Source organism: Dasypus novemcinctus, chromosome 6 (genome assembly GCF_030445035.2).
Source record: "Dasypus novemcinctus isolate mDasNov1 chromosome 6, mDasNov1.1.hap2, whole genome shotgun sequence".
NCBI lineage: Eukaryota > Metazoa > Chordata > Mammalia > Cingulata > Dasypodidae > Dasypus > Dasypus novemcinctus.
This window is the reverse complement of record NC_080678.1, coordinates 46,523,721-46,541,387: the sequence shown is the minus strand read 5'-3', so window position 1 is coordinate 46,541,387 and position 17,667 is coordinate 46,523,721. Positions and strand designations below refer to the sequence as shown.

Sequence of the window (17,667 nt, the reverse complement as noted above, 5' to 3'; positions counted from 1 at the left end):
CTAACCTTCAGTTGCTGTTAGCTAGCTCTGTGACACTGGGCAAGGCCCTTTTCTTTTGTGGAGCCTAGGCTTCTCTTTTGTAAAACAAAAGAGAAAGAGTGGGTGATCTCTGAAACTAACCTCTTACATACAGTTCTGGGATTCACACTGTACGAGTGCAGACGTGGAAGGCATCCTGTGACCTATGAGGCCTTTGCGCTCTGATTTCATCAGTAACCAGCTCAAATTTCTACAATTCTGAGTGCTGGAAGGAACACATCTGTCTGAAAATAATTTATCTCCTTTGCTGCAGGAAGATTTATATTAAGGGAGATGTAGAAGTTTGATCTTATTTATAATTTTCAGAGAAGCATGTAAGTAATAAAAGGAAATTGATGGTAGAAAGCTATGTGATTCTCTTGGTCTCAAATAAAAACAAAATCAAATTAATTTTGGCCAGATAAGAGCCTGTCTCCTTACTTAGTTGTTTTATGCCACCAAATGACCTTTTGAAGGACGTTACTCAACTACTGCTTCAGAACGTGGCTGTTTGAAGGCTTGTTCTGGGGTCTGTATGCCCCCACATGCAGACATAGATTTACCTGACAAAAATAGATCCGAGAAAGCACAGGCTGTAACCTGGGCATGAAAGAATCAAAGAGCTAATTGGAGCTGGAGAAATAAGTGATCAAAAAGGATTCTGGAGGAGTTGATGGGATTTGGGAGTGGCTTTTTATTTAGGGCAGGAGGATTTATAGAAGGATATCAAGTTCCTCATCTCCAGTTAACCTTTCTAAGGAGAGTTCTGGCAATATATGTCCCTGAATAGGCAATAGTCTGGGCAAGTAGAGGGTAGTCTGTGGAATTCCAGAGCATTATGGCATTTCTGCCCAAGTAGACGTAAGTGTTCATAGGAAAAGAAATGGGAGCTGTGCTGAGAATAGGCTGTTGGGTGCAATGGTGGAAGATCAATGGTCAGTTAGGAAATTATTGCAATAATCCAGGTTAAAGCATCAGGATGATAGCAATGAGATGGTAAGTACTAGTCAGACTCTGGATATCTTTGAAGGTAGAACCTAGAGTATTTGCTGACATTTTGGATATTTGGTGACAGAGGAGTTAAAGATGATTACAAGGATTTTGGCATGGGAAACTATAAGGCTTTTTTCCTGAGGACAGGTAAATTTGAGTTGTTCTTTAATGCGATCAGGAAGTAGTACATGGAACAGGTTTTGGGGGAGTAGAAAATCACAAGTTTGGTTTGGGATGTATCAAATTTGAGATGTTTATAAGTAAGCAGTTATATATGCAAATCATTTAATCTTCCTAACAAGTTTAGGATGTAGAGTGTATCTTTATCCTGATTATATGTGGGACAAGTGAGGCCATTAGAAGATAAGGTTTCTAAGAGCATGCAGAAAGTCAGTGAGAGTTGCCATTTGAATTCAGGAAGTATGTATTGTCATGTTTCTCACCACATGGATTTGGTATGTTTCCCAACTCCTTCCATGTTAGCCCAAGAAAATGGATAAAGTGACTATGATTGTACGAGAAATAAATAGGGTGACAGATCTAGGTTTCTCAGGAGTTCTCATTATCTGCATTTAGATACTAACATGACATTTTATCTAAGTCTAATGAGTAGTTTTTATAAATTAACATTTACTAGAGCTGTGGAAGGAATATTTAGTCAATGTAACATATCTTCCAAGAGTTCTGTATGAGGCTTCATTTAGTCATTTTGTTGGTCATCCAACAAATATTTATTGACCCCTAATGTGTACCAGGTACTGCAGTGCAGAAAAATTGAAGTTTCCCCCCTCAAACTTATTTTTTAGTGTAAAGGATCAGCATAAATCAAGTGACTTTATATATAAATGTAAAATTTCAGCTATAATGAAATCTATGAAGGAGAGATGATAGGTGTGGGGGAATAAAGGCCTGAGCAGAAGAAAGATTATATGCGAAGGCCAGATGCAGAGAATGAAGGAAAAAATTGCAATTTTCCACATACTAAATTTCATGGGGTATATTCCCAAAAGATTTATGTAGCTATAGCTAATGAGTTCTCCCTTTTAGCAGATGGAATTCATCCCTGGTATTTGCTCTCAGCAACACTTCAGTATAATTATTTTACCTGAAGGTAAAACACAATTATTACATTGATAGGTACTTTGCCCATGGCATGTTTTTGCTCATATTCATAATGTCCAGTCCCTTATCTATTTGCACAAATTTATAAAAATAAGATATCCAGAAGCAATATATACCACCAGTTATTTGATTCTGTCACAAAATCATCCACCAATTCTTGTTTTCTAATTTCTTTGCTCCAGAGTATTATCAGCCAAACTTCAGTCAGCACACAGGAAATATTATCATGAACTTGATGAATAGTTATAGCATGATGCAATAATAATGACTCAAATAATGATTTAAAAGAGTCATGCTGATAATTAACATTTGTATAACAATTTATAATTTATGAAGCACAATACTCCATGACAGGACTTCTCAGTCCCGAATTTACATCAGAAGCAGTCCAGAAGACTAAAATTTTTGAGTGTTTGGGTCCCACCCCAGAACCAATGAAACATAATCTTTAGGATAGTAGGGCCTGGTATGTATACTCTAAATAAATTTCCATGTTTGTCTGAAATATGGCCAGTAAAGAATGTTCTATTTTCATGTTATAGATGAACAAATCAAGACTTAAAATAATTTTCACATAATAAAGTATCTTTCTAGCCCAGCTGTTCTTAAACTTCTTATTCCTGTGCCTCTTTTATAACAAATATTTTGCAGTGCTGCTTTACTATCTTGAAGTTGATACAGTAAATAACATACCTAAAACATAATTTAAAAATTAAATATGGAGTTATGCTTCAGGTTAAGATGCAGAAGAATATGAATGATCTTCATCACTGCCAAACAACAAAAAAATCACACTTTGAAAAAAGCCATCAAAAATCTGTGGACACAACAAAATCTTAAAATAACTAAGCTCTAGAAAATCAGGCCACTGTAAGTGAGAAAAGAACAGAGGACACTTTCAAACCTGGTGCAGGTTTTTGAGATTAGGAGTAAGATAGAGGAGCTCTACCAGAAAAGAAAAGACTTTGCTCGGATAAAGAGAAATGTCAAATCTCTGACAAATCTATGGGCTGGCATGTTAGATATGAAGCTTGAAAAACTTCAGATGCAAAGATAATCTCCTTCAAGTCCCTCTTGTATATGGGGATTTTGCTGAATAAACAGAAGATGAAGGAAAGGCAGGGAAATGGAAGCATCATATATGGCAATCTTAAAATCTTTTGATCTTGAAGTCCCAGGTTTAATAGTCTCACTTTATTTTCAGTCCCATGGTCTCACAGACTATCATTCCGCAGAAGGCTTAAAGCCACAATCCTGCTCCAGATCAGCTTAACTCATGATAAGAACAGACTCACTCAACCTGACTAACAGAGTAAGATTAGTAAAGTCCTCATAGAAGAAAAATATCTCAATCTCTATCTTTACTCTACTTTAGCTTCTACTGCTCTTTTAAATATAATGTCCAGAATGCAATAAAAAATCATGAGACCTGTGCAGGAGAGACCATAACCCATATTCAAGAGTGAGATGATCAATGGAAACAGGCTCACATAACTTGAGTTCAGAATCATTACACAAGGATTTACAAAGAAGATAAGTATGTTAAAGAACACAGGAAAAGATGAATGTAATGAGTGAAGATATGGGGAATTTCAAGAGAGGTTTATCAGCTATAAGAGAGAACCAGATGGAAATTATAGAACTGAAAAAAAACAACATATAAAATAAAAGATTTACTGGATGTTACCAAAGCGGATTTGGTAGAGAAGAATGAATGAACTTGAAGATAGATCCTTAGAAAACTGAAGCACAAAGAGAAAAGAGATTAAAATGAAAAGAAAAAGAGTCTCAACAACCTGTAGCAATACGATATCAAATATATACGCAATTGGAATCCTAGAAGGAGAAGAAAGATTGGGGCAAAAATAATTAGAAGAAATATTGCCTGAAAATATTACAAGTTAGTTTTTAAAAAAATTCAAACTATAATCTCACAATGCTCAATACATCTGACAAAGTAGAAACACAAACCTACACCTGGGTTAGTCAAACTGCTGAAAACCACATGAAAAGATTTTAACAGTAACCATAAAAAAGACCATAACACTGAGGTGAAACAATATTAAGAATTACAGCTGACTTGTCAAAAACAGTGGATTCCAGAAGGCAATAAAAAGGCATCTTTAAAGTGCTTAGGGGAAAATTGTTAACCGAAATTTATATCCAGCAAAAATATCTTTCAAAAATGAAGGTGGGGGAAGCAGATGTAGCTCAAATGGTTGTACAAGGTCCCAGGTTCCAGCCAGGTACGTCCTAAAACAAACGGAAAAAACAATTCTCGGCAGAGAGTGGAACCAGCCCTGTGGTTGAGCATCAGCTTTCCATGTATGAAGTACTGGGAATTGAACTTTGTTAAAAAAATAAAGGTGACAGATATTCGGGTGGTGTGGGGCTCAGGGGGAGCGAGTCCACTGAGGCACCACAGTGCCAAAACAATACCATGCCTTGTGGCTGAGATTTTGTAGCCCAGATTAAACGCACCTGAACAACCTAGCCTAAGAAGAGTGGCGCTGGGGCTTGGTGCATTTCGCTCCTTTGGTTCCCTCACACGCGGTTGCCTGTACTAAGGGTAGAGACTAAAGTTTGAGCACCAGTGGGCGGGACTCTGGAGGCGGCGGGAACTGCCATGGGTGACGGTGAAGACCAAGGCGCTGTGGGCGAGCAGGAAGAGCTGCTGAGGCAGGAAGAGCTGCTGAGGCGGGAAAGGGCAGGAGTTGTGGATCTTAACAAAGAGATGGATGAGACTGTTGCCAAGTTTAACAAGGGGACCGTCCTCAAAATCCTTATGACCGAAATGACAGCAATCCTAAAAGCATGGCATTTTCTGTCTGAAAATCAACGTCAGGCATAAAACTTCCGGCAGAGAGAAGAACATCTTGTTCAGGACTTGATTCTGCTTTTTGAGGAGATGCAGGCACCTCTCAAGGATTCAGCCCTTTTAGACATTTTATACTTGGGCTCATTGACACCAGAAAATTTGAGTTGTTTTTCAGATGAGTAAGGGACTAGATGAAGACACCTACCTTTTTGATATAGAAAAACTTAAAAGTTCACTTACGAAAATTCTTCAGAGAGCACTAACAAACGTGATGGGCAGTTTCAGAGATGCTGAGGAGAATGCAGTGTGGATTCGAATTGCCTAGGGGTGCGGCGGCTTGCTCGGTTGGTAGAGGTGGGGTCTGGATGCGGATGAGGGTTCGGTCCAGCTCTGGACGAGGGGTCGGTCCGGCAGCAGACGAGGGATCGGTCTCACAAGGGGTTGCGCGGTTCGGCTGACGGGGTCGCCCGGAGAAGCAGGCGACAAAGGGGTCGCCCGGAGAAGCAGGCGATGAACTGGGGACAAGGGAGGCCAGGCCCTTGTCGGGGGCTCTCAGGACTGGAGGGCGCACGGCAGAAGAACTACCGCGGAGACAAGGTAAACACGTAAGTCCAACTTTATTGAGGGAGAGGCAACAGTTTTATAGGGGCTGGGGAAGGCTGATTGGTCGAAGCCACGCCCTGCTCTGATTGGTTGCCGGCGAAAGGTCAGTGGGCGGTACTGGACAGGGGAGGGGTGGTGGTTAGGGATTGGCTGTCGCTGTTGCTGGGGGAAGGGGCAGGGTTTAGGGATTGGTGGCTGCTGTTGCTGGGGTGGAGGGCAGACTTGAGTTTCCCGCCCACGCCTGGCTGTTGCTGCTGTCGGGGGAAGGGAAAAGGGCAGACTGGATTTTTCCGCCCACGCCTGGCTGTTGCTGCTGTCGGGGGAGGGGAAAAGGGCAGACTGGATTTCTCCGCCCACGCCTGGCTGATGCTGCTGTCGGGGGAGGGGAAAAGGGCAGACTGGAATTTTCCGCCCTGCGCCTGCGCAGGGAGAAAGAAGGCATCGTGTGGCGCTATCTGGGAGGAGGGGCGGCCGCGGAAGCATGGCTGCCGAGAAGGGGAGACCCGAGGGCACTCTGCGCCCATGCCGAGCTCCCTTCAGGGGTGGCGGTGAGTCCAACCAGCCACCCTATTATGGGGGCAGCGGCTTGGCCTGCCGCGGCTGCTCCCCCGCCAGGCCAGCAAACCACACTTCAGCCCGAGGGGTGACCCCATAGGGGAACTCATTATACAAAGCCAAATTAGTACAAAACAACTTACTTGGTGTATTCCAGACTCCAGATGCCTTCACATCTTTCTCCAGGATAAAGAGCAATATACCCTTGCTGGACCAGGCATTGGCAATTGCTAGCAAACACCATCGACTTATGAAAATGGATGTCAAAAGCCAATATCTGGGTTCTTTTAAAGCTATTGTTTTTGTTTGTTTGTGTTTTTTTTTTTTAAGGAGGTACCAGTGATTGAACCCAGGACATCATAACACAGGAAGCAGGCACTTAAACTGCTGAGCTTAGCAATTCGAATCCACATTGCGTTCTCCTCAGCATCTCTGAAACTGACCATCACGTTAGTGCTCTCTGAAGAATTTTCAGCTCCCAAGCTATTGTTTTTAAACAGGATAATCAGGCCTTTGAAACTCACAATGCTGCTATGCCCCTATAGGAAAGAAGCCTTGGGTTAGATTCAAGGATCATTCACAAAACAAAATAGAAAGAGTGACACAAGAAACTTTTGGAGACTATCCTCAGCCAATACTAGAATTTGACCAATATAAGCTTAAAACAAAGTTCAAAAGTGACTTAAATGGGGCATCTTGGCTGAATGGGAAGAACTCCTTAGTGCCTAGTAAAGTCCTCTACTCCACATCTTTTGGAAGAATTGAAATCCTTAACCCCATCTGGTTTTGCAGATGCACAACTTTCTCCATTGCTTACTTGCATACCCAATAAGGGAATGAATTATTTTAAAATTAGATATAAAGAGGATTTATATTGTTTTGGAAGCACAGAAGCAACTTAATTCTATTGTACATGCATTTAAATTAATGGCTAGATTGGTTGCTTCTGCCTATAAACTTGCATTTTGGAAATTAATCCTTTGTATTGAAAATTTAGAAATGCTAATATAATTGTTGGTACTGATTCTTTCCTCCTCCACTGTGTGTCCCCTCCCCCACCCCAATATCCTGCAAAGTATAGCAAATGTGGGCATTTGAGATGGATAGGGTATATATATGGCTCCAGACTTGACCTAATGATATCTGATTGCTCTGAAATCATGTTTGGCACAGTGATTGAGACCTTAGGGCACCATCCCTAGTCTCCTTTTCCAGTCCTCTCTCCTCAGTTCTGGGGTAGTCTGGTTCTGATCGCTGATTTCCAGGGATTTTCTGACACCCTAGATCACAGGAAGAAGCACTAAGAAACCATACCCAACTCAAAACTTTCTATGAGAATCATAAAACTGGTCCAATTAGAGGTTGAGTTGGGTCCATTAAATTATTATTGCAGGAGGTCATACATCAAATGATTCAGTTATATAAAATAATGGTTTCATTGTAAATACTTTTTGTTATGTTTTATCACATATTTGGCATTCAAACTGACCAATATTATACTGATTTGTGAATAAAGATATTTAAAAACTAGTAAACAAAATGAAGGTGACAAAAAGACATTCTCACATTAATGAAAGTTGAGACAATTTGTTGCCAGCAGATATATACTACATGAAATGCTGTAAGAAATTCTTCTAACTCTTGGCAATGAAACAAAATGGAAGCCCAAATCTGCAGAAAGTCAGTAAGAGCCAGAATGGGCAAATTTATTTAAATTTGTAGTAAATATAATTAAAAATATTCTTTTAATATTATTCTATAATATTGACTGTCTAAAGCAAAATAATAATATTCTGAAGGTCAATATATATGTACAAATAAAATATATGACAACATGAACAAAAAGGGCAAAAGTAGTTAGTAAATGGAATTATACTGTTAAAAGGTTCTTACATTGTTTTTTTAAGAAGTATATTTCAAGGGAAAATTTTAATTTAAAGTTGAATAATGTAAACACTAGAATAACTAGTGATAATTAGTCCAAAGAATCAATACAGACAAGCAATTAACAGTCAATAGAGAAGACACAATTGAAAACTCTTGCTAGAACAGTCAAGAAAAAAAAGAGGGAATAAAACCAAGTGACTAATATCAGAATTGAAGGAGAGGGCATCAGGCAGACCCCAGAGATCTTAAATGATAGTGAGGCCAGCTAGTATAATAGGGAATCAATAGATGGGTCTGGAACCTGGCAAGAAGTCCACATGACATTAATAACCCCAAGATGGTCGCTGGAAGACCCTCCCCAAGATTCTGCCACTCAGAAAAAGACTTCCTCTGGCAGTCAGGAGAAACCCTGGATATTCCCTAAAGACTTTATCATTAGCCGTCTTGGGAGATTGATGGGGGAGGTAATCAATCAATATGGTAAATAGCTGGAACATTTGCCATTAGCAAAGGGGTGGGATAATTAATTTTTCAAAAAGCAGGTGCTAGGCTGGAGCTCTCTCTCTTGCCTGTGGACCCTTGTTCTTGCCCTCTGTGCACCACTCTTGCCGTTTTTCCTCTGCCATGGGGCCACGTGAGTAAAACCCAGGCATTTATTGTCTATAATGGAGAATTGTAGTCTGTAAATCAGACCACTTTATGACTTTTCAGCCCCTTGCTCTCTACCTGGGACCCATGATTTCCCATTTCTCATCCTTCCCTGCCTGAATAAATTACTGGCCTAACTCACCCAAGGTGCTCTTGAAATTCATTTCTGCAGCAGTCAAGAAACTAGATAAAATCTGGTAACAATAGGGGGATTATGAGCAAGTGTATGTCAATATATTTGGGCAACTTTACCTTAATAAATCTCTTAAGACCCAAGAGGTTTTTGTAAAGATTTATTTTATTTATTTATTCCCCCTCTCATTGTTTGCACTTGCTGTCTGCTCTCCCTGTCTGCTCATTTTCTCTTTAGGAGGCATCAGGAACTGAACCTGCTTGAGCATCTCAGCTCCCTGCTCTTATCGTGTCTCTCATTGTCTTTCCTCTTTGTGTCTCCTTTGTTGTATCACCTTGTTGCATCAGCTCATCATGCCTGCCCATTGCACCAGTTTGCTATCTTGCTTGTTTTCTACAGGAGGCACTGGGAACCAAACCAGAGACCTCCCACGTGGTAGGCAGGAGCTCAGTCACTCGAGCCATATCTGCTTCCCCACCAAATTTTTTTTAATAAAAAGAGAACTCACAAAGAAATAGAAAATCTTATTATCTCCTATCTATCTGTTAGAGAAATAGCACTCACAGAGACACAGAGACTGATGACTGCCGACAGAAAGTTTATTGGGGAGCTCCCCCAATGGAGGGGGGTATGAAGAATAGACTTCAGCCCACCCCTGGAGGGTGATGGATATGACTTTATACATACATCATTAGCTGGGGATACTGAGTACAGCCTGGGGTCAAGTGGCTAGAAGGTCTTGGACTGTTGGGAGGTGTTGGTGGTGTCTGTGCCGGAGGGGGTGAAGGCCTTTATCTGCTCGACTTGGTGTATTCTTGGGAGAGGAAGAGCTGCCTCCTAGCCCATAGGCTATATGGCTTGCTCAATCAGCTATGGCTGGAGGCTGCTTTTCTTCAACTTATGTCACTGGGGAGTTGAGTCATGGTCTTATGACCTGTTAATCATTGCAAACTTTGTAAAGGGGAACCTCTAACACTATTAAAGAATTTGAATTTTCGAGTGTAGCCTTTCTATAAAAAAACTCTAGGTCCAGATGGAGTCATTGGTAAGTGCTAACAAACATTTAAGAAAGAAGCATTATCTTACACAAATTCTTCCAGAAAACAGAGGAGGATGGATCACTACCTCTATCAGTCAGGATTCTCTAGAGAAACAGAACCAATGGGATTTATATGTGTGTATGTGTGTAGTTTCCCAACTGCTAAAACAAATACCATGTAATGCATCAGCTTAAACAATGGAAATTTATTGGTTTACAGTTTCAGAGGCTAAAAGGCTTGCTTCTTTCAGAAGTTGGCATCTTCTGACTGCCTGGCAGTCCTTGAGGTTCCTTGGCATATCCATCACATAATGATGCACTGTCCTTTCAATTTTGGGTTCCACTGACTTCCAGCTTCTTCCCATGGCTTTCTCCTTCTATGCCTGAATTTCATTCTGCCTATAAAGGACCCCAGTGATCCAGATTAAAGCCCAACATAATTCACTTGGCCATCCATTAACTAAAATTAAGATCTGCAAAAGGTTCTATTTACAAAGGGTTCACATCCATAGAATGGATTAAAATCAAGCATATATTCCTTCTCCAACCCCCAACCCCCAGGGTACATACGTCAACCTACCTACCTAACCTACCTGCACACACATAAACACACACATTTATAAGAGATTTATTATAAGCAGTTAGCTCAAGAAATAGCGGGGGCTGTGAAGCCCAAATTCTATAGGTTAGGACAGAGGCTAGAGATTCCAGTAAGAGTGATTCTGAAGTGTTGAATCAGAAATGCTTAGACTGGAAATTGAGGAAGGAGTGGAGGGTATACTCTTGAGGCAGAATTCCTTTCTCTCTCAAGAACCCTGAGTTCTTTGTGTTAAAGTTTTCAACTGATTGGATGAGGCACACCCACATTATGTGGGGTAATCTCCTTTAGTTAAAGACTACTGACTATTGAGGCTAATCCAATCTATGAAGTATCTCCACAGCAATATCTGGATCAGTATTTGACCAAACAGCTAGATGCTATAACCTAGCCAAATTGACATATAAATTTAACCATCACACTACCCAACTCATTTTATCAAGCTAGCATAATCTTGTTACCCAGACCAGATCAGAATATTACAAAAAAGAAAATTATAGGCCAATATCACACATCATTATTCAAATGTCCTGAGAAAAATATGATCCAGCAAAATATAAAAAGGATAATAAGTCATGACCACCTGAATTTTATCCCAAGATTGTATAGTTGGTAAGGCATCAAAAAATATGTCAATGGAATTCACCACATTAACAGAATAAAGGATAAAATGCATATGGACATATCAATAGACAGAAAAGGTATTTGATAAAAATGAAAAAAGAGAAAGAAAAATAGAAAAAAGTGAACATCTACTCAATGTCAAAAAAGGTCAGCAAAATATAAGTAGAAGAAAATATATGATAAAGTGCATCAGTGAAATACCTAGTTAACCTCATATTTGATGATGAAATATTGAGTGCTATACCGCTAAGATTAGTAACAAAGCAGGGAAGTCTATTTTTACCATCGTTATTTCATGTTGTACTGGAGTTCTCAGATAGTACAAAACAAAAAAATAAATAAATAAAAAGCATAAAAATTGAAAAAGTAAAACTTTATTTGCATATGATATTGTTTATATATAAAATCCTAAGGAATCTATAAAAAATTGGTAGAATTAACAATTATTGATCTTGGATACAATATCAATATTAAAGATTATTTATATTTCTATATACTTGCTATAAAATTATTATAAATTTTAAAAATAATTCTGTACTTTTAAAAGGAACATTATGAAATATTTAGGCATAAACTTAAAAGATGTGAAAGACTTCTACATCAAAAACTACAAAATGAGGGCCCGACTAGTTTCCTTGTTCTTGTGCACTCCATGTCTAGATCCTCAAGCGTCGCCGCTATGAAGAAAGTGGTTCGGCAGCTCCGGCTGGAGGCCAGGCTCAACTGCGTGAAGGTTTCCCAGGCTGCTCAGACTTGAAACAAGTCTGTCTGTAGAATGCTCAACGTAATCCCCTGCTGACTGGAGTATCTTCAAGTACAAACCCTTTCAGACCCCAGAAAGTTTGTTCCTTTTTGTAGTAAAATGAGTCTTTCAAAGGTTTTCTAAACCACTTTCCATGAACCAGTGAATATTCAAAGGAGGGCTAAATTTGAAACCTGTACAAAAGCTTATCCCTGTACCACATGTGCCATACTATATAAATTTCTACTTTTGTCAGTCTTTAACATCTACCTCTCTGAATTTTCATGAATTTCTGTTTTACAAAGGTAATTATTTTGTAACACTGGCAATAAAATACAATAAATTGCTTAGTATAAGGAAAAAAAAACACTACAAAATATTGCTGAGAAAATTTAAATATAGCTAAAAAAAAGTGCATGGTTTGGAGGATGCAATATTAAGATGTTTGTTTTTCCTGACTTGATCTATGAATTCAAGCCTTCCTAATCAAAAATCTACCATGCTTTTTTTTGGGTAGAAATTGATAAGATTATTCTTAAATTTATATGGAAATGCAAAGATCCTAGAATAATGGAAACAATTTAGAAAAAGAATAATAGAGTTAAACAAATTATACCCCCTAATGTCAAGACCATAAAAACCTACAGTAGACAAACAGCATGGTATTTGTGCAAGGAGAAACAAATAGAGTCATACAACATAAAGAAGAGTCCCAAAATAGACTATACCTAATGTGATCAATTGATTTTTAATAAGCTTCAAGATAATTCAATAGGGGGAAGCTTTGTGTTTTTAATAAATGATGCTGGAACAACTGGATATCCATATACATTAAAAAATAATCTTCAACCTATATCTTACTGCATACATAAAAATTAATTTGAAATATATCACAGACTTAAACATAGGAGCTGAAACTATTAAACTTTAAGAAGAAAATAGGAAAATATCCTCATGAACTTTGAGTAGGCAAAGATTTTTGATAGGATAAAAAAGCACTAGATATAAAATATGTAAATATGCTTATTAAACGTAAAACAACTGAAAATTCAAAAGGAACTGTTACGCTATTAAACATTAGTAAAGTAAATCAAAGAAGACTTAAATAAATGGAGGGACACTCTGTGTTCATGGATTGGAAGGTTAAAGATTGTTAAGGTGTCAATCCTACCTGAAGCAATTTACAGATTCAATGCAATTCCAATAAAATTCCCAACAAACTTCTTTGCAGAAATGGAGAAGCCAATCATCAGATTTCTATGGAAGGTACAGAGCCCTGAATAGCTAAAGGTATTTCCAAAAAGAAAATGAAGATAGAGAGGACTCACACTTCCCAATTTTAGAACTGATTACAAAGCAGTAGTAATCAAAACAGCATGGTGGGAAGTGGTCGTGGCTCAACTGATAGAGCATCTGTCTACCATATGGAGGGTCCAGGGTTCGATCCCCAGGACCTCCTGACCCATGTGGTAAGCTGGCCCATGAGCAGTGCTGCCACACGCAAAGAGCTCTGCCATGCAGGGGTGCCCCCTGCGTAGGTGTGCCCCACACACAAGGATTGTTCCTCACAAGGAGAGCCACCCCATGTGAAAAAAGTGCAGCTCACCCAGGAATGTCACTACACACACACAGAGCTGACACAGCAAGATGACACAACAAAAAAGGGACGCAGTTTCCCAGTGCCAGTGGATAATGCAAGTGGACGCAGAAGAACACACAGCGAATGAACGCAGAGAGCAGATAATGGGGGGAAAGGGGAGAGAAATAAATAAAATAAATCTTTTTTAAAAAAACAGCATAGTACTGGCAAAAGGACAGATATACAGACCAATAGAAACAAATTAAGAACTCAAAATCAACTGTCACATTTATGCTAAACATTTTTGACAAGGAACAAAGACTACTCAATTGGGGAAGAAAAGTCTCTTCAACAAAAATGCTGGGAAAACAATCTCCATTTGCATAAAAAGACGAAAATAGAAAAAAAAAGAACCCCTATCTCACACCGTATACAAAAATCAACTCAAAATGAAATCAAAGACCTAAATATAAGAGCTGGAATTTATCAAACTCATAGAAGAAAACTTAGGGAAGCATCTTTGGGCTCTTGTGTTAGGCAATGGTTCCTTAGATTTTATACTGAAAGCACAAGCAACAAAAGAAAAAATAAATAAGTGGGATGTTATCAAAATTAAAAACTTTTGTCCCTCAAAGGGCTTTATCATGAAAGTAAAATGACAACCTACTCAGTGGTAGAATATATTTGGAAACCACATATCCAATAAAGTTTACTATCCAGATCATATAAAAAATACTTCAATTAAAAAAAAAGACTAAAACCAATTTAAAAATGGACAAAAGACTTGAATAGACATATCTCCAAGAAGATATACAAATGGCCAGAAAACACATGAATAGATGCTCAACATCATTATGCCCATCAGGGCAATGCAAATCATAACCACAATGAGATACCATTTCACACCCATTAGAATGCCTGCTTTTGAAAAAAATGGAAAATAAAAGTGTTGTAGAGAATAAAGAGAAATAGGAACATTCATTCATTGCTGGTGAGAGTGTAAAATGATGCAGCCATTGTGAAAGACAGTTTGGAGTTTCCTCAGAAAGTAAAGTGTAGAAATACCATATTACTTGGCAAACTCACTATTCAGTATACCCATAAGAATTGTATACCCATAAGAATTGAAAATAGGATCTCAAACAGATATTTGCACCCTGATATTCATAGTGGCATTATTCACACGTTCCAAAGGATGGAAGCAACCCAAGTGTCCATAAATTGATGAATGGATAAGTAAAATGTGATATATACATAAATGAAATAATAATCAGCTGTAAAAAGGAATGAACTTCTCATACATGTATCAACATGTTGGAAGACTTCATGTTGAGTGAAATTAGCCAGTCACAAAAGGACAACTCTTGTCTGATCTCACTGATTTGAAAGCAATTAGAATAAGCAAACTCATAAAATCAGAAACTAGAATATAGGTTATCAGGGGAGGGGGTGGGATGGGGAATGAGAAGTTAAGGATTAAAATGTACAGGGTTCCTATTTGAAATGATAGAAATGTTTTGATAATGGATGGTGGTGATGGTAGCATAACATTGTGAAGGTAATTAACAGTACTGAAATATATATCTAAATGTGATTAAAAGGAAAAATGTTAGATTGCATATAGGGTAACAGAATAACATTTATAAAAGATCCATGGAATTATACTACACAATGAACCCTAATTTAAACCATGGACTTTAATTAATAGTACAATTATAAAAATGTGTTATCATCAATTCTAACAAATATTCCACACCAATGCATGGTGTTGATGGTGGGGTGATGTATGGGAATCCTGTATTTGATGCATGATTGTTCTATAAACCCACAACTTTTTCAGTAAAGGAAAAAAAAGTGATAAAACAAAAAAGAAAAAGATAAGGAATTGTTTTTTAAAAAAATGAACTGTCAAGAAAGTGAGAAGATAAGCTGTGAACTGGGACAAAATATTTGCAATATATTTATCTAACAGTTTATCTTTAAGTGAGAAGTCAGATGCTTGCCATTAGAGGTAGACTCACTGAATTTGACAGCTCTAAGTACAGAATGATACCAGGAAGAGGATGGCTAGCAGTCTATGATATGCTTTTCTGAAATGGAGAACAGCTATTGTAAGGCTCTGAAAAACCAAAGTACTCTCTTTTTTCTGTCTTCACAGTATTCTCATTCCTGGAAATTTCAATAAGTATTAAAACTATGCAAAATATACTTGGATGTGTTTATTGTAAAGTTCGGTTCTTGGCTCAAATTATTTTAAACAGGTTTTCCACCTACAAGAAAGGTCTATGGTACATTTAAAAGTTGGGCAGGCTACAATTCTTTAATGTGTGGGACTGTCCAACTCATTGCAACTAATAAATGCTATTAGGGCTCCTTAGTCATTGTGACAATTTTAAAAAAAACTCCCCCACAAATTTTTAAAATGTTCTCCATGCGTGGGTTTAGTGAAGTGAAGCACTGTTAGAGTAACGCAACGTAGAAAAAAATCCAGACATTCTGGCTTGAGCAATACCTGAATGGGAAGTTCTTTGGCTATTTTCTTTTGCCTTACTTCTTCACTAGATGAATATATAAAGGTCTATAGGTTCCAACGTTTCAAAACATTTATTTATTTATTTTTAAAATATGGATGTTCTATTAGCACAGTTAGGGAGACCACCTCTGTGGAATTGTCACCTGACACAGAATGAAGTGAGCAGCTGCTTCCCTGGTTGGTTGCCAGTGAACGCTGACAAATTAAATACTTTCCACTTTGACAGTGAATGAAATACATTTAGAGTGGTACCAGATTAAAAGCTGGGCTGTGCAAAGGACTTGGCATGGATGAAAAGACCCCGCATGCTAGATCCTCAAGTCTGGTTGGCCTTTGAGTTAACAGCGCCTGACTTCCTGCTTTCTCTCATGGTTTGACAAATGCCCCTAGAGCTTTTGTCTTTGGTAATGGCTATGAACAGAGGCTTTGCTTTCCAGAGCGCTCTAATCTTGACAGGGATCCAGAAACAGTGCTTCTCTTGGCTCTCCATGATTTTGTCACTAATATAAATCTCACCTTTTCCATCTTGATTGCACTGCTGAATACACTAGCTTAAAAATTGCATGGCCCTTCCATCATATTTATTGCTGCTTTCAGCCTTTTCATGCAAACACACTTAAGCTCCAATCTCAATGTGTGGTAGACAGTCCCTTAAAATGGTTTTGAAAAAAAAAAAATGGGAAAGGAGACAATTTCAAAAATCCACTGTACATTGTTCCAGCTACAGCTCCTGCTTTGTAAATACCACTTCTGATTGGAACTTTCACCAGGAGCCTCTATTCTAAAAACGGTGACTCATTCCAAAATTGTGTTCTTGGGTTTTTGCAGATATTAAAGTCTTATGTGTCCAACAGAGTCAAACTAACAATAAAATGATCCAGAATGATGGAGAAATTCCTTTCATTTCACTCCATCTGGAAAAGAGTTGATTTGAAGCTCGAGTGCATATGCCCACTGACTGAAGAGCGGCATCTTGGTTTTCCTTTATTTCCCTGTACGCATTTCAAAAATTATTTTCATAGATGCATTAAAAGTCAGAACTGGTGAGGCCCATAAGGTGTTACTAGGCACAACATCTAATCTGATGTATAAATTTTCCTTGCATTCTACCATACAGACTAAAACAACCCCCCCCCCCCCCGCCTTTTTCGAAAGATTTATTTATCCCCCATCCCTTGCTGTTTGTGCTTGCTGTCTGCTCTCTGTGTGCTCTCTGTCTGCTAGTCTTTGTTTTTTTAGGAGGCACTGGAAACCAAACCCAGGACCTCCCATGTGGGAAGTAGGTGCTCAATTGCTTGAGACAACTCTACTCCATGCTTGTTGTGTCTCTCACTGCGTTTCCTCATTGTGTCTCCTCGTTGCATCATCTTGGTGCATCAGCTAGCTGCACCAGCCAGTTGCATCAGCTCGCCTTTTATAGGAAGCACCGAGAACCAAACCTGGGACCTTCCTTGTGATAAGCAAGCACTCAACTGCTTGAACCATGTCCACTTCCCCAAAACCCTTCTTATATGAAAAGAGGTGAGATTTGTCAATAGGGCAGACCTCTGGAAATCCGGTCAAGATAGAACTCAAACACCTACATTTTTAAAATACTCTCTCCCCATAATATAAGAATTCTTCTTCTCTAAGACAGACACTCTTAGCTTCTGATTTGATGTGGTTTCTAGACTCATTACCATCATGCCATCACAGTCATTCTCCCTGGCATAGTAGTCAGTTTGCATAAGTCCTTAAAATTGGATGAAGTGAACACAGTTCTTCCAAATGTCTTC

The 17,667-nt window shown here is 38.6% G+C and overlaps 1 pseudogene; it reads left to right on the top strand.

Annotated features, from left to right (window-relative positions):
* The first annotated feature begins 4,867 nt into the window (after positions 1-4,867).
* On the top strand, positions 4,868-7,011 carry LOC131278876 (centromere protein N pseudogene; annotated as a pseudogene).
* Positions 7,012-17,667: the final 10,656 nt, after the last annotated feature.